Raw genomic sequence first — 24,119 nt, forward strand, 5'->3', positions numbered from 1 at the left:
TAAACAGAGAATTTGAGTAAGAAATAATAAATCCACCTGGAAAAGTAATGAATGAAACTAAGATTCCTAGTTTTCTGTTCCATGCTGCAGCCACTACAATGCCAGAAATTCATTCAGTGTTCTGCCTTTTTGCTTTTATTTTTTTTGGTACAGTTGTAATTAGGTTTCATTTTATTAAAAGTTTCTGTTAATAAATCTCTACTAAGCCACCGAGATCAACTACAGTTACTAGAAACAGACAACAGGGTCCATGAATTAACAAAAAGAAGAAAGCGAGACTCTACCACAACAAAATTAATCCTATGGAAAACATCAGCTTCATTAGGTTACTTCAGGAAGATACTCCATATATATGGAATACAATTCTGTTCTCTTCTCACAGAAAACCCCCAAACCTTCTTTCCTCTCAATAATTTACAAGCCTGTACTTAGTTTTTAGAATTCAGTCAAAGAATAGTATTAAGCCTGCTCCACCTCAGGCTACGGATGGCAGCTACCCCTCCATACCTCCCATACCACCACCCTGCCTACAACGCCTTCAGGGGAAAACGTCCCAAGACAAAGCAGTAGGTAACAGAAGACAGCAGCCAAAAAACAGTGGTAGTACTATCTAATGGTTCATTAATAGTCTGAGCCCACCTTTTTTCTTGTCTTATTTTGAAAGAGCTAAGATGGAGTTGTCTCAGATCACTTCAGGAAAAAGACTTACTGTTTAATCATCCATCTAGTAGCTTAAAAAAAAAATATCACAAGTACTACACTACGTAATAGCAAAAACCAAGCAGTATCTCCAGTTCACTGGTTAGCTTTAGTTACAAAAATAACTGCTAAACTTGAACCACTCACCTTTGGCACACTGTTAAAAGGATCCAGGCAGTGAAAGGCAGGACTCTCCAACAAAGTTATCTACACCACTATCTGAAACAAAAAACAACACATATTTTAGTTTTTAGCACCAAACTTGGAAGACCTTTAGCTAGGTAATTTAGTTTTCATACTATCAAAATATCCTGAGATGTTGAAGAGCAGGCAGAATGGCTCTAACTTGATCCACCTGTTTAGCCTAAACAGAATCTGTCTTCATATTTAACCTTTCTCGGTGAATACAAGGGCAGTTTAACCACAGACAATCCAAACCATCTAGGAAAGAAAGCAACTACAAACCCAGCCATCACAATACAGAAAAAAATCAGTCAAGAAATGGAATTAAAAACTCAGCCCAGCTTTTGAAAGATTACATTTCTTAAAGCACCATTATTTACCGTTTCCTTCAGTTTAGAGACTGTACCTCCTAAGAAAAGGGGAACGCTGCTACACATGGAAAACTGAGATACCTGAGCACAAGCACAGCCAGCAGTTCTGTGGGCCAACAGCTGTTTCCACCCAGGAGGCACTCACACATCTGGATGTGTAATCCCACTGGATTACTGCCGCTTGTGCTTCGGGGCCCTCTGCCACACGAGATACCGGCCCAACACGAGCGAGGCCTGACCGAGGCGGTGAAGCTGGCCGTAGGGCTGGAGAACTCTGTTAAGGGAACTGCTGGCTAGAGGTGAAGAAGCCACGAGGGTGGCCGAGCACAGCCACGTGCCCCCTGAGAAGTGATGGACCTTCTTCTTGGGAGCGTCTCTAATTCTCCTGGACGAGGCCCCAGCCGCGGCCTCAGCCCTGCCGGGAGCCGGGCGGCACAAGCCTCCAGAGGCCCCTCCCGTTCCTCCATTCCTAGCCACAGAAGTAACCTTTCAGAAGGGACTTTGAAGTATTTAAACATTTCTGTTTTGTAATGAGGCTTCTAACTCCACAGGATGTCTGACAAAGTCAAGCAGCGTAAACCCATTAAGATCCGAGTCAAAGAAAAGGAAAAAATTCTGAGCGTCTTCCTGTGCTGCAGCCCCTCGCTCATAAGGACGATATATTACAACTCCTACTCAACCTGACGCCACTCACACACAAATGTTTCTCTTCCAAGTCTTCTCTGAACAGATTCCAACCAGTTGCCACTCTACACAAACGTCCTATGAAGAAATTCAATTAAAAAGAGCAATTCATCCAATGATCCTGTGCATCATAATGAAAGGGGGGGGGGGGGGGGAAGTATTGACAAAGGTATTATAAATATCTTACACAGATGTTTAAAAGTGAGATTTAGACTTCAATCCATTAATAAGTGGAGTAACAGAACTACTAAAACCACAGTTTGACAAACATTTAAGCATAAACATGTTGTTAGGGGGTAAAGCACAAGAGAGTCCCTGCCTGGCAGCTGCAAGGGGAACCAGAGCATTGCTAGCCCTCCCAAAAAACACACAAGGGAAAAAAATAAACAAACCAAACCAAAACAGAGACGGGCAAATGTGAGGAAGTGTTATTCAAACAGAGGAGCCTCCTGATCCAGCACAGTGCCTGAATGAAGATATGCCAGTGACAGCAGATGGGACTGCAGAGTGACCGACCCCCTTCTCCTCTGCCTGGCTGCTGGCTGGAAGGTTTGCTGCCCCGACACCCAACTGGGGTTTTGAGCCTTCTGCAGACACAGACCACAGACAACCACACTTTGCTATACCAATTTTCCTACCCAGTTACAGACCTTAAGTGTATTCTCACTGAAAACTGCTCCATATTTGAAATCATATGGCAAATATCAAGTAAATGGGAAAGATATTTTAATAAAGGAAGCAACATTAAAACCATGAGGTAGGGCAGATCTATCTTCCTGCTGGCTAAATGTGTTGTAGCACATGTTTTTCTCCTGTCAATAATTCAAGAACATTTTTAATATTAAGGGGAAAAAAGTGAGAAAATAAACGTCACTTCATTTTTTGTTACAAGATCTTCTGAACAGTACTATCCATCCCCTTCCTATCTCACGAATCATTTACTGCCCATTACCGTCCACCACTGAAGTACTGTACCAAGCTTCTGATTTCATTTGGAGATTTTGTTTCGTTCCTTAAAGAAAAACCCAACACCTCTCTCAATTATTGCTTCCACCTCAATTAACACACATTTGCATATAGAACTTGCATTTGAAAGTGAGGTGAGAAACAGTACTGTTAATCATCAATACCTGAAAAACTAACCTTGTATTTGTCAACTGGAAAGGAAGTACAGTTGGGGAAAATAAGAGTCCAAATTCCATCTAAACACATGAGAAAAGAATGAGTCACGTGTTTATCTCAATATAACAATGCTAAACTTCCTTCTATACAGCAAGAATGGTTTTATTTTCACAGCTCAAATGTAGCCCAGAATGTTACCAGCGATGGTGCAAAGAGTCAGAGGAAGAACATGCACAAGAAAACCTCATTCCTACCAACACTTTGATTGAAATAAAACTCTGTTAATCTAACAGACACAGGAGCACAAGATGCAGACTGGTTTCTGTCCTCTCTGGGCTCAATTCTGTTGCACTGTGACCTCTTTTTCTATTTTTCTCCTGGTAAAAGTCTTCACTTTGCTATGTAAGGAGCCAGAGGAAGTTTTCTGCTACAAGTCACACTAAGAGTCACTTCCCTAGAAGAGTAACCAATTTCCATCACACACCCCCACAGCCCAAAGCTTTGCCTGCAACGCCGTGACTTGGAGAGTGACTCAAACTCAGGATGGAAACCTGGACCGCAAATAATTCGCTTATACTTTAAATATGTTCCTTGAAACAATCTTTCAGTTATAGAAGTTCAACTTCTTTCTTCTCAAAGGGCAGTAAATGGAAACTGTCATCGGGGTTTGGGACTATCTGTCCCCAGGCAGAGGGTTTGTACTGAAGGTGGGGTTTTCTGGTTCTGTTGCTGTGTCCTGCCAGGCAGGACCCAAGACAGCTGTATTTGATAGCAAAGCCAGGCTGGGAGAATGAATAGTTAAAACTTTGAGAATACAAAATAATCTCCATCAACCTTCAAAAGCCCTGGAACGCACACAACAGATGCTTACTGTCCACTCAAAAAACCAAATTGGCACAACATTAGAAAACTTGGGAAATTAAGTCAACAACTTTTTTGAAAGGCAGCAAGGCAAACAGAGGCACAGGGCTGGGCAGTCACGTCCTATGGTATCCGTGCCCATCACTTCTGTACCATCTAGTGTCACATCCATTCATCCTGTCTCAATCCTAACACCAATACTACTGAAGTAAATTCAGCCCTGCTGCATGCAAAACGCCGCAGTTCCTTACCGCTCGTGACTGCTTTCATATCCTATGCTCACTGAGAGGCCCAAAGCAGAGGAACAGAAGACAACAACAAGGAATTGGATGAACACGTGATTACAAACATACAAGGTAGAAAGACAAATTTGTCTACATTTGAACAGCAACCTCAGTCACTCTCATTTGTTTCCTAGACTGAGGTATTCCAAACACAAGGAGTATACAAGTCCCACAGTAAAATGCACTTTTGAGGAGTCAGAAATAAAAGTTTGAACTTCGTGCTTGCAAACAAGCATAAGAAGATAAATATCAGTAACATCTAATATATTAAGCGCTTTATATTTCACCATGTAATCTTTAAAGACTACATCCTAAAGATTAAATTAGTGCTCTTGTAATGATTATATTACAAGTAACATCCAAAGTTATTAAACACTTTTCCTTTCACTGATAGCTCTGAAGTGCCCCATTTTTCTTTATTCCCATGGCTAAAAGCCAGATTCAGCCTTACAATGACTGTTTCACTGACAATTCTCTCAGGCTTTCTTCCCAATACCTGACCACCTCCTATTTAAATTCTGACGTGAAATAGCTAAAATAATCTCTTTGATACTTAATATGCTAATAGACAAGAATGATCTGACCATAAACCTGTACTGCACAGAGCGAGAATTTTAACTCCAGTGGCAAGGCATTCAAGTGACTCCAATAACTAGAATAAAATTCAACAATTGACGTATTACTGGTGACCTTCTGGAGAACAAATGAAAAGCATCACATTAATACAAAGTCTCCTGTGGAGAAGATCAAGCTGGCAATCTGCCAGTTCATTACACCATCCAGCTCCACTCCAACATTAAATATTGCCTTCCTTTGTAATTGACTGAAATACGCTGGAGCAATTGGAGGTAACCACTTTGGGCTATTAAAATATTCCATTAAGACTTGTCCATTAGGCAGGTATTTCAAATGAAGTTACATCAAAACGGGCTGTGTTCAAAATATTTTAACTATGCAGGCAATTGGGCAAGCACAATCCAGTCCCACAGAGCAGCAGACAGATCAGCCTAAACACTCAAAAGCTCAATGCCTGAATTTGCTTAAAGGGAAAAGAAACCCACCAAGTTTATTCAAGACTCTAGTGTACATTTAGTGTTTTAATTTCCTAGTCATATATATCCTCACAAAACTCACTTAAAGCTAAGAAAACAGTAATGTTAAAATGAATAACTATTCTTTACCTCTGATATGTTAAGGCATTCACTGAATACTACATTTTAAAACTAAATACGAAACAAAGGGAGAAAACAGAAAGCAAGGCTGGATTCACATTGTATTTAAGGTTTCAAAAAGGCAGCAAATTGCAATGTTGCATTACAATGTGTATTACACCCTGAAAACAAACAAAAGAATAAAATTATTTCATGCTATATACTGTACATTAAGCTTTTATTCTCTTCAGATTGTGGTTCCTTAACATCAAGGAAGCAAGTGAAATGGGGCACAAGAACAGGTTCACTGCCTTGCATGCAGAAAAGACTGCCAGATACTTAAAACACTGGAAAAGATTTAAGCCTGTACACCAGCTGTGAAAATGAGACTAGCCCTCGTAGCAAAGACAAACTTCTGAGTTTAAATAGGTTTTTTTAAGTGGTCCCGGTTTAGAGCCATCACTGGAGGCTGTAAGGGTTAGCCTAAGAAATTTGGGTCTCTTCTGAACAGTGCACGGGCAGGAGGTTGTGTATCTTGTCTGTGCTCCTAACTGGAGTGCAGGAGCTGTAGTATACCTCCTGGCAATGCTGTCTGTATCAAAGAAGTGATTAGACACGTATCATTGGTCACTCAAACAATTTTATTTAGGTTTTTTTTTTTTTTAAATAAACATATACTTGGGAAGGGTAGGGAGAGGAAGGCAGCTAGAGAAAGCGTGCAATGGCTCACACTTTAACCACATGCAATCAAAGAGGCTACACTGACCTATATTCTCATTTAACTCCTGCAGTCAGTCAAATGCATATCCTCTGCAGACTCTGGTATACATTTTCAAAAAACAAAAACATTTTCTACATCTACCTGAACAACTACCAACTCCCAGTCTACTCATGAAACACAAGTAGTTAATTGTCTAAACAACACCAATATTTAAAATAAGTACTGTGTTTCAAAAACCAACTTCCATTACCAGCTTCCCCTGTAGTTAAAATCCAAGTACATGCATGATGAGCATCTTTTTAAGCTGGAAAGAAATGAGGAGGCTTACAGCTGTTAGTGACTGCATCTGCCAAGAATTCTACAATATGTATTGTACAGATTCACATTATTTTATTAAGAAGAATCACAGGCTTCTTACATTCTCTCAGCTAGAAGTTTCCCCCAAAAGTCTGATCTATTAAAAAAAACCTAACGCTGATACCAAATTACCACTAAACTCACTGTAATATGCAAATTTTCAAATTCCTGGCTTAAGCAGCATTTTCCATCTTGACACTTACTGATACTGACCTAATTCAAATTTTATTATGCTGAGCTTCAAACTTCCAGGGCAGTCCCTGCATGAGAAGAAAAAACCCCAACAGCAGAGTGGAGGAACCACGAATGGGATGCCAGGAAGCCTCCCCACAGCAAGGCTAGAAACTCTGTGAGACAACATGTAATACTGCAGTCCCGTCCCCCCCCAAAAAAAAAAAACAAAACAAAACAAAAAAAAAACACCCACGACCAACAAAAACCCCCACACACCTGTCTTTCAGACTGATAATCAAGTATCAAAATAAATGCAAGCCATGTCCAGTCACTCTGCAAGCTGAAGGAGGCTCACAACAACGGTACTGAGCTACCAAAATAGCCCCAGGTTTTTTAAGCATTCCTTATTCAAGAGCAATTTGTGAAACGTGAAGTATTCAAACTCCATTTTTATCTCAATTGCCCTATTTTTTTCTTTTCTATTTACAACAGGAACTTACAATTTTTCTGATTTTCCTTATTTAAGCATTTACTACCTGACTTTCTAAGCTCATGTATAAACATGACTAAAGCCCACACAGAAGAAGCAAAAAAGGTCTTGATTTATGCTTAGGACAGCTCTAGGTACCTCAAGAACCCTTACAAATGTATGCTGAAAGACCAGAATTACCAATTATAATTACAGATACATAAGCAGAAACTAAACTATACCTACCAAGACTGTTTCTTAAACTTTGTCTCACAGGATCTTTAAGGAAAGGAAAGGATTAGACTTCACCCTCATGTAGTACTTAACTAAGCCAGCTTCTCAGGCCATGGTTTGAACACAAGAGAATTATTTTGGTTTCCTTAATAGGATACCTTATCATTCAAATTACAGATTTGATTTTTAGAAACATCTTAGCACATATAGGTAACTTTCTTCAGCACTCTACAAAGCAGTATTCTGTACACAGACTATAATAATGTGTTCCAGTTGAACCTCGGACTTTTTCTGATTGATACTTCTAATCTTTTGTTTGTAAAAAACTGTACGATGTCAGCTTCTTCCATTAAGTAAAATCGGCTGAGAATCTTTGAGGACCTGAATGGTTAACAACTCATCTGCCCAAACAGTTCCTTCACAAATCTGTTTTTCCTATTGCACCTCTGCCATTAAAATGATTTACATTAAGACATATACGACCCACTGAATCATATCAGTTCTTCCAAACATCACTACTAGAGTCACAGCTTTTATTTCAATTCTTGTGGATCTCAGGGCTGTGAAAATGACTACAAACAGCATATTAATATACTCTTTACAGTAATCTAGTAATCTGCACATGCAAATTACTGAAAACGCACACCTCCACTGGAAAACAAGACATTCACAGATGCCTTTTGGAGAAGTGAAAACCACAGATTCCGATGAATTAGTAAACCATTGAAGGATGCAATGCTAACTCACTATCAGAGAAACACTAAACAGAGACTCCTGGTTACCACTGCTGGCTGGGGAGACAAATGTTTAAAACAAGCAAATAAATCTCACATCTACACAGTTAGAGAAGCTTTGCTTTGGGGTGACACGTTACAGAAAATGTACCGTAACAGGGGCTACAGAGAGACCACAGATCACTAATTCAGTAGAGTGAAATAAGGCAGACTTAGCCCACTGGCAATTCACAGTTAAAGGCTGCCTGCAACCCTTATTAGAGCTCCTCTTCTGGTAAATTATTTATTCTTTCCTAGTCCAAAGAAGATCTTTCGTATGTGTACATTCAACACAGCACTGTCTGAATTTGAAATAATAGCATCGCTACCGTCTTGGTGCTAAAATATATGGATAAGGTGATGTTAAGAGGGATAGGTCAGGATCAGTAGTTGTCTTTGAAACCACCAGGCAGATACAGGGCATTAGAGGAAATTCACAGAGCAGGCCCTGATTGATGTCTTCAAGGAAAACATTACCAGAAACTTCTTGACAGCTCTCAAACTGCAAAATGGCAACTCAACACGTTGTGGTAGATAGAACATTCATGCTATGACAGAACAAGGCCTGGGCTGGGCACGCCCCAGCTGCTGTAACTGCTGTCCTCCCCAACAGCCGCACCCACCGCTCCCTGCGCCTGAACCTGGGTTTGCTGAGGGTGTTTGGTTTTTCCCCTTCCTCCAGGTGCACGGCCACCAGCCCTCTGCACAATGATGCTGCAGGCACTACTGTCCAAGCAGAGTATCTTTTTCCGAAGAGCACGCAAACTCCGTCCTGTTCTGTTCAGGGAAACTACATACGAAGTACTGTCAGCATAAAATTTCACTTTGAAGGGATGGCAGAAAGAAATCTATAATGGCTTCAGCTGAGGGAGCAAGTTGAAGAAATCCCTCTCAACCACCACCCGCAGAAAGACCAGAGAGATTTATTGTTTACACAAACTCAGTATTTCATTTACAATGTTGAAAAGGACAAGGCTGCAGAATTCATGTAAACAGATACTAAACTGGAACACATTAGTAAAATTGAAGGAGGCGGGGGGAAAAAAAAAAAAAAAAAACAAACAACAAAAAATAACAAAACCCAAACACAAAATCCCATATTGAAACTGGAATATGCTTAAATAGTACCTGATGTTAGAATTCATTAATGCACTGATGAAAATGATCTTTCTTGGGACAGGCAAGACTTTTTTGTCCTAATATATTTGTAGACCAAAGGTTGGGAAAAACTGGCATTCCATATTTAAAGTTTTTCTGAGTCTCCTCTGATGACCCAGCTGAAAAAAAATAATAAAATTCACACGGCACAAGCACAAAACTACCATAACTAGGGGTTCACAACTACGAGCCAAAGGTAAGTGTAAGACAAACACTTGGAATTTCAAAGTGGCTTAGGTTCCTACATGACTTGGTAAGGTGGCACTGCAACCATCCTCTTTGGACATGGCACAGTGGCTGTCCCCAGGGTCTGCACCTTCAGTGTGCAGGTCAGAACAAAACCGCTAGCTTCCTCAGATCCATGAAAAGGAAAGTAGGCCCGAGTTGCTAGGATTGCTACCTCCCAAGAACACAGTCCCCCAAAACACCTGATTATTTTTTTCCCCAAGTTAATCATCAGAAACTGCTGAAGTAGTTTTTGTCTGAACTGCCCCAGAAAATCTGCTTCGGGTTGACAACAAGAAGAGAAACGTTAACGCAGTTTTGGTTTCACCACAGCATACAGCAGCCCTAGCTGCAGGCGCTGCTATTATTGCTGTTTGAAAGATAACTAGATATTCCAAAATCTCGTAATACCCAAATAAAATTTGGCAACAGCCAGCCTTCTGAGGTTTTCAGCACCGATTTTCTCCCTTTCATGTCTCGTACACGTTTGATGGTGTCTTATTTTACTCCTGTTAATCACGCCAATTCAGTGGCAGACTACAAATGAAAATGTAATAGAAACATTGCAGGCCCTGTAACAATAGTCAAAACAAAGATTTCCTACAGCAGCTGTCAAATTAATGACATCTCCAAAGCTATCTAAATACAGTATCTGGGCAGGAATCCAATTATGTCAATTCTGTCTGAATACCCCAAAAGAGAGTCCTACTGGGGTTAGAAGTGGAAATAATTTTAAGCGCAGATTAGCTACATAAGCAGCTCCACACTTGAAACCAGAACAAGGGAACAAAAACCTCAAGGCATGACATTTATCTGGACACAAGGGAGAGGGGAAAAAGAACGGTTAGACATCTGGCAAAAGGTCAAAGTCAATTACCTTGTCCAAGAGAATAGCTTCCAGGTTCACTTCTTCAAAAAAACATGGATTGACTCCAGTAATTAAAAAGATTTCTACTTACCTCTACATCCTCCACTGCCACTTTGTTTTTTCCAAAACTTATTTTTCCTAACAAAATACTAACAGCAGTAGTAGAACATGTCAACTTCCCAGAAACACAAACTAAGTTTATCTAAAACCTCCATAAAAGAATGTAATATTCTCCCTCACTTAAATATTAGGCATCGGTGACAAATAGCATTCAGGGCTTTTAATTCAGAAGTATGATTTCTTTCTGCTTTTGCTGCTTTCCTTAAACCACTGTAACCACCAATTTCCCTTTTGCCTTGGAAGTGTCTATGTTACTGCTTAATTACATGGCAAATTCAGTTCGCTGAACCTTGCTACAGGATTCTGTTTATTTGTGGTTTCTAAAATAGACAACGATCAAGGCGGGGGGAAAAATAGCCTTTTCATTCAACAAAGGAAAAAATATAAAGATTTGTGTTTTCTTTCTCTGCAGGCATATTAAAATAACTGCTTTTGAAACTACAGATAAATATCATTTTAGCTTGTTTTTAAATGAAACTATTCAAGGGACGGCTATGAAAATAAAGAAAAAGCTGCACACGCCAAATAACTGATGCAATATATATTGGTTAGTAATTACGTTATAATAAGAAACATTTACCTCTGTTATGAATAGTTAAATAAATCCTTAAATAAATATAAGAGAATGATGATGAAAATTAGCATACTCTGATTTAGACAAAGTTTCTAATCCCGATCTGTCCATATATTGGAGAGAACACTTTCAAAGGGAAGGACAGAACTCACTGTACATATATTGCAAATGCTTCTGCTATCAACAATCAACACAATACCAAATTCAGCAGAGTAAAGCCTTCATTATGAATGGGCCTATATTTAGGATTGCACATTCCAGGTTGTGCTTCTTACACAAAGACTCACAGAGTTTGAGGTGGGTTTTTTTTATTTCTGTTGGGTTGTTGGTCTTCCTGAGCACAGTCACTAGGGAGATTCAAAAAAGTCTGAAAATACAAAGGTTTTTTGGTCAAAATCAAGTAAGTTCTAGAGTGTACAGCTAATTCAAAAAGAAATTCAAATTAATGGGTAACACACAAATGCACACTTTGCACTCCACAACTCGAGACAGACTTAATTCAAAGCAGTGTCAATGAAGACCAGCTACCATCTTCACCCGCTCAGGGCATTTAATCTCAAAATAATTTTGAGAGGCATGCACAGAGATGCCTTTGCAAGCCAGCAATTTTGGGTATTACCAGTTTGGACCAAATTCAAATCAGTAATGCATGTTACTGTCAAAGCATAATTTAGAATATCAGACACAATAATTTTCACTAAACTTCTTAATAATATACTGTACTGTGAGTATTTTCCTATCATGAAAAAATATAATTTATTTAAAATAGCTTCCAGTTGAACCATGTAGCCAATGATGCTGTCAAAAACTTTCTGGCAAAGCCTAGAGCAAAATTCTTCAGCTTAAAATTTTAATTTTTTTTTTTTTAAAGAATCTACACACAGAATCCATTTGTTGCCAGTTCTTTATTACAAGAGATTTCGTTTTTGCATTTGCTGTCCAGAACACACTGAGCACAGTACCATGAATCCTCCTTTGTGTCACGCAGGCACTGCAAATCCAATTACTACTCTATTAGGTCTCATTTAAATCCCATACGGTATGGCAATAAACTGAACAAAATGAGCATCAGCATGTTTTTCAACCATCTTTACAGTATGACATAGATGGCAATCACATCTTAATAAAATTTCATTTACAAGGAAGGTAGTTCTGAATTTTCTCTCTGCCAGGCATTTCAGGGAGACTTGGGAAATGCTGCTTCATCCAACCATCCCTTGAAGAAGCCAGTTGGCCATCACTATTTCATGCTTCTCAAACACCTGAGCCTTCTGCTTGTGGCACAGAAGTTTGTCCTGGTGCTCTGGGCTTAAAACACACACAAACCCTACCAACCAACACCTAGGAAATTCAACATTTAATCCAAAGGTGTCATGTTTTCTTCCCCCACCACCACCCCCCAAAGATTTCCTGGGTGAGGAACCCTCTGACACAGGGTAATGTCAGGCTGGGAAGCAGCAAGGGGAGAGCAAAACAAAACCCCCACCAATCTGAAGGGTACTGAAAAGATGATGGTATTTTTAAGTAAGCTCTTACCCTATCTGGATGTAAAAAAAAAAAATCTTTGCTAAATTCTGCAATGTAACTTTGCACAACTTTCAGAAGCTCTGAATACTTCACCACTCCAGTGCAGTTAATTTATGGATATATTATAATCATGTGCCCCTCTACCTTCATTACGCTATTTCACAAATTTGTCTCACTACCCAGCAACTACTGTGTAGATGTGTCCAGGTCTGCCCTTTCTTTTGGGAATGCAAAACACCACCAAGAAAAGAAACAAAAAAATCCTTCATCTGTAGTAAGCAGTAACCAGTCAAAGCTCTCTCTGAAGGATGCATAAGAGCCTTGTTGAACAGTGGTTTCTCAGTAGCTGACCTGACTAAATCATCTTCCTCGTGCAGACTAGAAATCAAAATGTCATGCTGACATTTAAGCACATGATCTGTTAAAAAACAAAAGCCAGGAAAACATATGCTGTCCAGTTTCAAACATTACCCATAAACTTTGTTGCTAGGACAGAAAGATTCAAAGTTTCAAGAACTGACTTTTAAATGTTTCAGCCATTCCATTAAACAATTTTAGTTATAATTTTATTAAATTTTGTCCTTTACATGCCTACTGCCTATAGTCAGTAAAACCATGAGAAACAGGTAAGTTCCAGGTGGAGGGAGAGAGGATGATGATGGGGGAAGGGAGGGTAATTAATTATTTGCAAGGTTTGTGCTCCATTTCTCTAATTAGCATAGGAAGATCTGGGCCAGACTTTTCTCTGTGTGGAGGAGATTATAAAGACAGCAACATTCTTGATTTTTTTTTTCTTTTTGCTAGAAAAGGAAACAAGAGGCAGAGGCATTTTTCCATGCATATTACTCAATCACATGGTGTTTTCTAGTGTATTTCCACGGGATTTTTCCGCATGTTCCTTAAAATGCCTTCCCCACTGCTTTGCGTATCTTGTGCTGCAATCTAAGTCCTTCCCATTTATCTTCATCTCATAACTAAAATTATGGGCAGGCCCCATTAGGGAAGAACTAAAGCCAAAGACCACAGACCCTGCATTAACTCTGCCTGTAACTTTGAGCAATATAACACATCTTTAGGAACATAAGCTTCACTTACAAAAATGTGAAGATGCCAGCTTCATGATCCAAATGTCTTTGCCTGAAAATGAAGCTAAGAGTATCACCTCTTTGTTTTTAAAGCGAATGAAGAACTGAAAACACTAAACTGTACTTGTATACTTAAATAAAATTCTGGTTTACTGTCAGGGAGGCGGAACGATTTCCCTCCTTTCTACAGGATTTCAACTATATTTGCTTTCATTGTATTTTATCATTCTTTTCAGTAGACTATGATGGAAAATACAGATCCTATAACAAGAACTTATCCTCTAGGAAAGTTCTACCTCTCGAGCTGCAAAAGAGCACAACAACCCACATGCTTCAGAACACAAAGCCTATTGCCATGAAACGTTAAGACTAACAGTCTCAGAAACCCACTGCCGACTGCTAAAACCATACACATAAATTTGCTTTGAAAAATCAGCTATAGCAACCTTCCATTTAAATCAGCAATATCACAGATGCCATGAGTGCTTTCTTCTTGACAAATATAAAGTAACAGTTCCCAGTAAAAATCAGGAATTTTCAAAACTAGAGCCTAAATACAGACTATGAACATATCAAGTGCTTAAATTTTAGCTATTGTATTTTTAGAAGCACTAGGTACCTTAAGAAAGCAGTACAACAAGCTTCAAGTTCTTAGCACATTTGACATATGGTAGCAAAAAAAAAAAGATATTAAAAAAAAATTAAAAATCAATCCAGGAACAGACATCCTGTGCGAACAGGATTCAGAATTCTGGTGACGGTCCAACAGTCAGAAATAAACATAACACACTGAAGCAATACCAAGGACAAAAAGCACGATGCATCATCCAGTACTGGTTCTGCCCCCTTATGGGGTACAACATTAATTCATTCCTTAGCTCAAAAGTTACTCTCACATTACATTTTACTAACTTGTGGTAACTTTACATGTGCCATCTTACTTGTTCAACTAGAATTACCTTACCCTTTCTGCTGATGACAGGCATTAATGATCTCAAGAAGGGTCGATCAATATTCAGCATTTCAAAATATACACAGAACAAAGCAACTCAGGCCTACTTATTTTTATTAGAGACAGATTACTATTTCACTTTGTGAGATGCAAAGGAAACAGAAGGCAGGAAAAAAAGCAACACACATTCACCAAAATTCCCTGGAATGGGGTTCTGGGCCCATTATTGATCAGTAACGAAGTTTTGAAGACAGTGCTACACCATACTTTGCATAACTTATGTTTCAGAAGCCAATTTTAACTTTGCCACCTAAAACAGCTGCCCAGCTTCACCACAGAAACATGACTCCTGTTTTCTGAAGAATACAACCTGATGTGAACTTCAGATATGCACACTGGGTCTGAGAACCAAACCCAAAGCTGTCACGGAGAGAAAATACCTCCTGTTTGAATAAAGCTTCAGATTATTGAAAGAAGGTTCACCTCAAAGGAGGGTGGGTATTGTTTCTTCCAGCCTTTTAATACACCCACAGGCAAAATGTTCTTTCCTATCAATGCTCTCCGCAGAGCTGAGAGGCAGGAGGACTGCCCAGACCTGCTACGTGAAGAAGAGTTACGCTGGCAAGCAGAAGAGTAGGTAATCCCACATAAACACCAGCTTTAAGAAGTTCTTGGCAGGTGTTACTCAAATTTATGATGTCAAATTAAAGAATGAGCCATCAGACTAATACATAAACGTCCACAAACTCCGAAGGCATCTCATGTATCTATACAAAAGCTTTACTGAGAAATGGAATGAGACTGTGGGGTCCTCAAAAAGCACCCACAGGACTTCTGTAACTCTCAGCAGGGCAGAATTTCGCTCACAACCACCAAACATTAAGACACAATTCTTCACTAAAAAAAAAAGAAAAAAACAAAACAAAACAAAACCCCCATTCATCTATGGTTTCAAAGAAAACTTGCAGAACTAAAAGTACGTGTAAATTCGTGGCCTGAGGGTAGCACGAATTCTGCTGCAGGTCTACAGAGCTTCTCCAAACAGCACCAACGTGTAAATGAAAGTACAATTCTACCAGGGATATATCCTGGTTGCTAGACCATGCTATCACATCTTCATGAGTGCCATTACCTGCAATATCTAGATTAAAGCTCGGATGGGTATGCAATCACAACTTAATTTTACTGCAGAGAGATCTGCCAAATTGCTCCCCACTGGTGTCTTCAAAATGAGAGCTTGGATAGCAGATGTAGTCTTTCAGTAAGTGGCTGGTAAAGACTCCACATCTTGCATATACAATACGGAGTGGGAGGCTGGTGTGATAACTCACATGAGAAGGTCGACCAGTGCAAAAACAGATGAAGAAACAGTACAAGAGCAGACAAAACGTTAAGAGGAACAACACTGAAAGAGATGCATAAAGATTTTACGCGATTAGCAATACCCAGGGAAGGAAAAACACACAGAGAAGAGCTATGCAGAGTTTAGTTTTCTTAACTAAGCTGATGACAAACAACCATTAATTATAACAGATTTTTTAAAGTATTTGGATCAATTTGACAGAAAAAAAGGGTTGGCTGTTAACAGCCTAGGTGCAGACATCCTTTTTGACACACTGAAATTTTAGAGATAGTAAATTTAAGGAAATCTATAAACATTAAAGGAAATACAGACCATCTACACGGAGTATTACACCACAAGATCTCAGGTTTTAGTCAGGGCTTTGTAACTGACAGCTTAAACTCTAATCCTGAAATATAAAATAAAGTACAAATGAATTCAAGCCAGTCTTTCCGAAGGGGAAGAACTGCAAGGTTTTTGTTGTTAATTCTGATCCAAGTCAAAAAAACAAGATGAAAAGGTTCAGCATACAGGGATTCTTCAAAACCTCTGACTTCATGTTCGTGATTTTTCCAAGTTTCTTTCCAAAGTTTCTTTAAAGAAGCAAATACACACAGCATTTGTAGAAAAAGTGGGAGAAGAGTTTTCAAGTGAAAGTATGGAGAAAGAAGCCTAACAATTCCACAATGTACTAATACTCCCCTCTTAAACCATTTCAAAACCAGTTTCTCTTTGGATGAAAATTTGAGACATGTATTACCATTCTGACACAGACCTCTGTGCTTAAAAATTATTTTGTGTATACAACAGGTAAACCCAAAAAATCTAAACTTATTTCTACCAAAAAAAAAAAAAAAAAACCAGAAGATATGTTTCAGAAGTGCCAAATTCTTGATCACAAATAAACGTTACATTGAGTACATGCTTAATGCTACATGTGGTGTTACAGATATTCAAGAGCAAAGTACAATGTCTTACTGTTGGGGATTTTTATTTATACTCCAGACGTCTTTTAGTGGAGTACAGATATGAACTGAGAGTCTGTATTAAAGTTTTCTTAAATTAGGGAAAAAAAAAAAAAAAAAATCTTTCATCTCAGAAAGATCATTTGAAGATGGATTTTACACAAAAAAAAAAAAAAAAAAAAAAAGCAGCCCATTCAAAGAGAAAGGAAGGATATAGTCTTCCCCTCCTAGAAATCTCCCTGAATTTTCAGAGTTCCCCGTTGTTCCCCACAAAAGAACATTCTCTCAGCATGAGGAACCCCCCCATCCTGTGTCTGTTCACGCTCCTGACCACGACCGCTACCCGGGGAGGGATGCCCTGTGGCCCAAAGCGGGACCCTGCCCACCCTGAGCCCAAGCACAGCTCCTGCCCTCCCGCTCGCTGCCGGCGAGAAGCACGGCTTCCTGCTTCTTGACTCTCACCAGAAAGAAGATCCATCCTCGTCAAACTGATTTATGAATTACCATAGGCCTAATGAATCGGTATTTTCCAGGAGGAAGGAAAACATCTTTCCACCAGAAGGCTGTGTGACTAAGAACATCAGAATTGTTGGTAATTATAAACATGTGTAAAGCTGCTGCTTTACATCACTGAATACCATCCCTTCGCCGTCACGTTTTTATTGCAACTGGAGCGCACAGCACACGCTTTCATTCAAGGTCACAAACGGCAATTAACTGGCACACAGCAATTTGAACTGAACCACGGAGACCATCTGACATGGAGGAAACCCACAATCTCATCCAAAGCCTTCGGGTTTCATACAAATCGAAGAGCGTAAGGGGCTGTGGGTTGGAAGAGGTTAGGAACAATTACTGTATCAAGGTCCAACACTTTTTAAAAGAAAAGTTTGGGGAAAAGATTTAGTAGAGGAACATGATTTCCCCTGTGAACTCTCTCTTATTGCTACAGGAAGACAGAATTAATTTTATCAAATTCTACTAGCTAAGCAACTACTGTGGCAATATATTAATCATTCAAATTATCTCACAAGTAAGTCTTTTCCCCCACTGTCAATATAAAGAAAAATTCAATATTCATTGTCTTTGATTCTGAAGAAAATTCACAGAATTAAGTTTACATGTACACAACTAATCTTAATAAGGAACTAGCTTACTAGTTTGCCCTTCGCAAGGAGGAAAGTTTTTTTCTAACCAAAATCTGACACAAATTCCCCAAACATCTTTTCTGCATTTAAAAAGTTTTCAGAGTCTCCAGGATTAAAAATAACCCTAGTACGAATATCTCCAGTAATGCTTCCTCAGCTTTTACTAACCAACAACAGCTTAAGAAATCTACTCGTGAAGTACAATCGATACAGAACCTTTTAAGGAGACACAGCATATATAAAAATAACAGTTCAACAATACGGAAGAATTAAGTTCAGGCATTAAAGTCTGAAAGAGAGGTTTAGGCACAAAAAAGGTTGGAAATGAAGGACTGAAAACGGTAACAGAGTTGCCAGTAGCAAAAGGATGCTCAGTATTTCTTAGCATCTCCCAGAATAAACACAACAGCACATAAACTGCCAGTCTTGCTGAAATTAGTGTGTATTTTGAAGCATAAATAACGTCTACACCTTGCTGCATTAGGACAGCGGCTCAGAAATAAGCATGCAATCCCTCCAGCAGAATTTACTTCAAAGCTTTTCCCCCTCCTCTGCCTACAGAGCTCAGCAATAGATAAAATTGAGAATGTGGTTTTCATTCATTTCTTCCAGGCACTCTAAAATTCACACACGCACCTCAGAGTGGCTTGAAATCTGGCGTGCCATATGGCAGCACATTTGTCATTTCCAGAAATATGTTGAATATGGGTTCCAGAGATGTAAAGCACCAATAAAAAAAAAAACCAACCTCCCAAAGCCAACAGATTCTGCTCAAACGCCACCAACTTTATACTACGCGCAACTGGAGAGCCCGGGCTTTGATCAGGCTTCAAAGAACCTCTTCATTTGCTCCAGAAAATAATTTGATGCCTTAGCTTGTGGAGGCTCATTTCCCTACTGTTTTGCAACTCTGTAAAGTTATTTACAATTGCCTTAAGTGAGACTGAAGTAGAAATAATACATCAACATCAATACGAGAATTATACAAACATGGTGCACTTGGAGCACAAAATAAATGATTTACAAACTGCAAAACAGTGGAGAATCATGATCAAGAGTTTTATGGCTATTTCAGTGTGAACTAACTGAAGAAGAAATAATTACTTCTTCCCTTTCCTGCATTCAAAGTTTAATGGTCCACATTGTGAAGTAACATTCAAAAAAAAAAAAAAACCCAAAACAATTATCAAACAGACTTATTTTTTTAAAAAACCTGAAAAAGAAGTAAGTCTCTCCTGCTGGCTGAAATAAACACACAGTCTCCAAACTCAGAATATTAGTGAGATTAAAAAAAAAAAATAGCAGAGCTGAGCTAAACACCTTGCTGTTGGCTAAATGAGCAAGTCGTGTGCTGTAGGCAGAAGGCAACTAATTCATCCTTCTACTACAATTTCTGCTTTCCAAAGACATGTACTTCTTGCTATTCGCAATCTGTGATGAAATGATCCTTTTTGTAAGAAAGAAAACAGCAAGCTGCAATCAAATGACATTACATGACCAGAACAACTTTCCTCCTTGCTTTTTTCTTTTCAAGGCTTGAATAGCAGATCATAGTATTTTCTGACACAGATACAGGGAAAGAGAAACAGAGAATCATTCACCTTTTTGCTGGCGCACTCAGTTTTACCTTCCTCTCTTTTCTCCTCATGTTGCCTCCTGAAACTAAGTTCTCCTGGCACACATCTTTTTACCCCAAGGATGAAAATAAACTGCGAGTAGTAACTCTGTTGACAAGACGTGCTTTGGGGGCTGTACTTTGTTTTGAAACACACGCAGAAATAAAGAAAAATCTTACTCCAGAGGGGGTGTATCCTAGAGAATCTGATGAATTTCCCGTGTGCATATTCCATAGCAAAATTTGTTTTCAAGACAGTGTATGTATACACTTTATCCAGAACGGGGAGGGGACTGGAAAGACTGCAGGAAAATACAGGTGATTCTGTAATCAGAGTCTAATCCAGACCTACTGCAAGGTTTCTATGTATAAGGAAGAAAATCAAGAGCATTCCCACCCTAACTGGCAGAGAATAACCCACACGGCAGCAGACACTGGAATATTTAACATAGCACAGACGTTGTTCCACTACACTAATCAATCATGTTCCTCCAAGACCGGGATCCATTCAGCTGCTCCAGCTGATGAGCGTTTCAGCCATCCAGAGACAAGACTAGCGCACATCTGCCACTCACATCTCCTAATGATGACAGCGGATCTGCTCGTTGCTGCTGGAGGCAGTGGGCTTTGAGCAAGCCAGGGCTTTTTCCGCAGGCGTAACAAGCACAGAGCTGCCAGCCACTGGTGCTACCGTCTAGGGAAGGCATCCCTAGAAAAGCAAGAAAAATGTGTGGGCTGAGCTGGAAAGACAATGTAGAAACTAAAGCAAGCAGAAGAGTCCCATGTAACAAAAGAGGTGAAGAAAATCCCCGTGTCTGCTAAGATTTAGACTGATGAGCACATCACCCCTTGCAGCCAGTACCTGGGCTTTTTAGGTGTTCTGAGCTTGGGGGGCGGATGAAAAGCTGCTTTCACCTGCTACAGAAAAATTCTACTGTGCCCAGCAGACAAATAAAGCATGCTGAATTTCCTGAACATGTTAATATTCACTGCAAGGCAGAATAAAACCAAACAATAACCCCAGAATATCTGCGCTTTACAGAACTTTTTATATCTTTTCCAGGTTGCATGGAAGCCACCTGCTGATGCTGCCAGAACAATTCAAGAAGAACCCAAGTCTGTGCTTGACAGGTCCAGACCTACTGCAAAGAAAGAAAAATCTCAAACGTGAAGCCCAAGAGAATGACATCAGTGCGATAGATGGAGATGTTCCTGGGTGATTCAGAAGAAACTCCTTTAATTATTCTTACAAGAAAATATACTGGCCATCAGTTCGAAATTCAATTTTTATCATATTCTTGAATCTAGGTCTAGAAAACAGGAAAACAGTCAGCTATTGAAGTTGCACACACTCTACCATCCTCCCACTGCTATTATGACACTGGCAACAGTAATAGCTGTCACTGGAGGTGCCCGCATAGGAACATCCATGGAGCTGGGAGCCCGTGTTTTACACCCGCCGTCACGCTCTCTGAAGTGACAACATAAGGTTAGCAAGGCAAAGTTTTAAGAAATTATGCTTAAAAAGTTTTGATTGTAGTATTAACATTTAATGAATACAGTCATATTACTATATGACTGGCACAGGAGGTGGACTGCCGTCTTCCTGTTACAATGGGGTTTTAGTCTGTAGGATTTCCTCCCTTTGAAGTAAAAGTGAGCAAGCACTGCCAATGACAGGATTCTAGAGTAGCCAGATCTAAGATAGCAATCATGGATTTGCCTACATCCTAACAAACTATCTTAGATGGACAAAAGTTTCAAGAATAGCGATTCTCACACTGTGTACAACTAAAATGCTAACGAGACAGAAGAACCAATTCTCAACTATGCACACACTTCTTTTAATCATGGTTTTCTTCTTCACATATGTGTTTTTCTCGCCAAAGTCCACAACCTAAGCTTCAGAAAAGTTAACTAAACGTATTCATAAGTGGCTTGAGTATAATGACTCAGTTGATTAAATATTAGGAAGAGTTCACCTGGTGGCTTGGAAGTGGAGCAGAGGACCAAACCAGAGCTCTGCAGGTGGTAATATACTCCTTCGGGACCTATCAATAAAATGGTAACAATCCTTTAGCTGAAGCAAGGCCAAAAGATTGAAGATGGGAAATGAAGCTATAGAGAGCAAGAACGCCAAAGTTTACTTCCTGTAGCCAAGGTTAGCAAACTTTTACAACTTTAAGGTATGTGCCAGTAAAGCTATTTTGCTTTCTTACTTACAGATTTAGCCTTTAAGGTGTTCTATGCACTTTTTCAAGCTCTCGCTGCATATTTTAATTTTATACTTAAAGATCTTCCTGCATTCCGAGACAATTCTTATTATTTTGCTTTGATGCTTTTTTCCCTTGGATGTTTTCCAGATGAAGCTCTAAATTGAAGTTCAGCAGAAAAATGATCAGAGCACTACATTTCAATAACAGAAGTGTTGAAAATGTGGCCTTCAGTGTATTAAACTCATTGCTGGGAGCTACATATGAAAATATATTACCCACCTCAGAAAACTCTCCATTGTTATAATTTGGTCATTTCACACACCAGTGATCAATCTCAGTGGAGCACATTCTGTAAGTCCACACATAATGATAAAAAATTAGACGTACCAGAGAAAAATTAAAGCCCTTCCTTCGTGAACAAGTTTATTCACCTAGTGATTTTAAAAAAAAAAAAAAAAAAAAAAAAAAAAAAAAAAAAAAAAAAATCATCACTTTCCTACTGCTTCTTCTTGGTATGAAGCTAAACAAGCTGAAGATATATAAATTGTTGATTACAAGGGTCAATGACTCAGCAACCTGCATTATGTCCACTTTGCAGCAAAAGCTGCTAGGCACAAAGAATCAACTTTAAAAAAACAATCTTAGAAGTATGCTCAAATGAAACTTCCTTCTTTTGAAAAAGCTACATACACATTCAATACTACTAACTATAAATCATGCATCCCTTGTCTTAACTCTCCTGAAACTCAGGATCTCTATTCTCCAACTCACTTTCCTTTACCTACCCTTAGAAATTTACAAGTTTCAGATTGCTGTTGCATATAAAAGCCAAATAGTGATTGTCACAGATTATATGACACACACATTTACAAGCTGAAAACCCTGGGCTACATTTCAGTACAGAACAACAGACACTTTTCGTAACAGCAATGCTCTGGAGAAATATTACTAAAAAGAGAATATCCAGCTACTGGAAAACAGAAAAACTTATGGAAGATTGCTTCTGCTGTTCCCCCAACTCCCTATCACACTGAGATCCAGCACTGGACCTCATCACACATTTCTCACTACAGCAGCTCTCCCTCTCCCACGATAAAGAGCAGACAAGCAGGAGGAGGACACTGCATAGGGAAGGAAAGTACGGTGTTCTTTTTATACAATTCATTTTAGTTCAAAGCTAGTCCACACCTGTAAAGCCTATCCCAGTTTGGACCACAGTGGTATTCATAAATTCAGTTCACATTTAACGGATCATTCCCAAATACCAGGTTGCAGCCACACACATATGTAGGGTAGAAAACGCAAACGTGATATTCGGCAGAATAACCTGTAAGGCTCACTCCCAGCTTAAGCAGACACGCTTAGAATAGTGACCCAACAAAAGGAGAACAAAAACATCTTCATCCCAATCCTACTCACAGCTGTTAATTTCATGAGAAGACTCTTTCGACATGAAGAATACACGCGTGACAGCCTCCACAGCAACTTAGAGAAGGGGCTTCACAGCACAGCAGCTGGGTGCTGTTCAGCTACCTGGCAGCCTCTAAGTCACTTGGAAGAAGTGAATTGATCAGAAGATGTGTATTTCTAAGGCCACGTGTCCTCCTGTGACCAGCGTCCCCCTGGTACTGCAAAGGGAGAAAGAAGGTGGGGGGAAGGATGCGGATTTAGATGCTTCGAGAGAGGGATTCCAGCAAGGAGCTGAGGGATTCAGGACAACGATCATTGTCACACAGCAGCTGCAGGAATGTACAGACTTCTCACAGGTTGGTTACACACGTTCATTTTAGCCTGCCGTAAATTTACAGTATTTTAAAACAATTGCACTGAAAATTATACAAAAACAATGCAAAACATTCACTCACTACTTTTCTCAATGTGAAAATGCTTCTTTTGATTTAGCGAAAAACATTTATTGCCTGAAATGTATGGCAGCCCACCCCCAATATCCTAATGCAATGCCAGAACATATTCATGGAAGAAAGCTTAAAACAATGACACAAACTTGTTTGAAGAGGGTTCAAAAGTGTGAATAATCTGTCCTCGTGTCAGAAACCTCATCATCAGTATTTCCGTACTTTTGAACAATCATTTTTAACTGCCCTATTTCAGTCCAATCTTGCTCGTTTCATTCCCAAATGAGTGTAATCGTGCCAGGCAGGATACAGGGCTTTGTAGTTTTATCTAACGATTTGGGGGTTTTATTTGCTGAAATGTTCCTGTCATGCAAATGGATTCCAG

The 24,119-nt window shown here is 39.4% G+C and overlaps 1 protein-coding gene across 1 annotated transcript in view; it reads right to left on the minus strand.

The window, feature by feature from the left end:
* Positions 1–24,119, minus strand: part of NCK2 (NCK adaptor protein 2) — an 87,571-nt gene that overhangs the window by 53,728 nt on the left and 9,724 nt on the right. The window contains exon 2 of the mRNA XM_032997083.2: positions 847–918. The gene's annotated coding sequence lies outside the window, so the exon portion shown is untranslated. The remainder of the gene's footprint in view (positions 1–846; positions 919–24,119) is intronic.

The sequence above is a fragment of the Tyto alba genome, unplaced genomic scaffold, assembly GCF_018691265.1.
Source record: "Tyto alba isolate M040663 unplaced genomic scaffold, T.alba_DEE_v4.0 Super-Scaffold_45, whole genome shotgun sequence".
Classification (NCBI taxonomy): Eukaryota; Metazoa; Chordata; class Aves; order Strigiformes; family Tytonidae; genus Tyto; species Tyto alba.